The sequence below is a fragment of the Callorhinus ursinus genome, unplaced genomic scaffold, assembly GCF_003265705.2.
Source record: "Callorhinus ursinus isolate GAN/ISIS: 27379988/994484 unplaced genomic scaffold, GSC_fseal_2.0 scaffold1, whole genome shotgun sequence".
Classification (NCBI taxonomy): Eukaryota; Metazoa; Chordata; class Mammalia; order Carnivora; family Otariidae; genus Callorhinus; species Callorhinus ursinus.
The window spans coordinates 38371241-38371794 of NW_027397063.1; positions in this window are offsets into that span (position 1 = coordinate 38371241).

The following is a 554-nucleotide window of genomic DNA, read 5'->3' on the forward strand; positions in this document are numbered from 1 at the left end:
TATCAAACTCAACACCCAAAGAACAAATAATCCAATCAAGAAATGGGCAGAAGACATAAACAGACATTTTTCCAAAGAAGACATCCAAATGGCCAACAGACATATGAAAAATTTCTCAACATCGCTTGGCATCAGGGAAATCCAAATCAAAACTTCAATGAGACACCACTTCACACCAGTCAGAATGGCTACAATTAACAAGTCAGGAAATGACAGATGTTGGTGGGGATGTGGAGAAAGGGGAACCCTCCTACATTGTTGGTCGGACTGCAAGCTGGTGCAGTCACTCTGGAAAACAGTATGGAGGTTGCTCAAGGAGTTGAAAATAGAGCTACCCTTTGACCCAGCAATTGCACTACTGGGTATTTACCCCAAAGATACAAATGTAGGGATCCGAAGGGGTTCGTGCACCCCAATGTTTATAGCAGCAATGTCCACAATAGCCAAACTATGGAAAGAGCCAAGATGTCCACCAACAGATGAATGGATAAAGAAGATGTGGTATACACACACACACACACACACACACACACACACACACACACACACACACA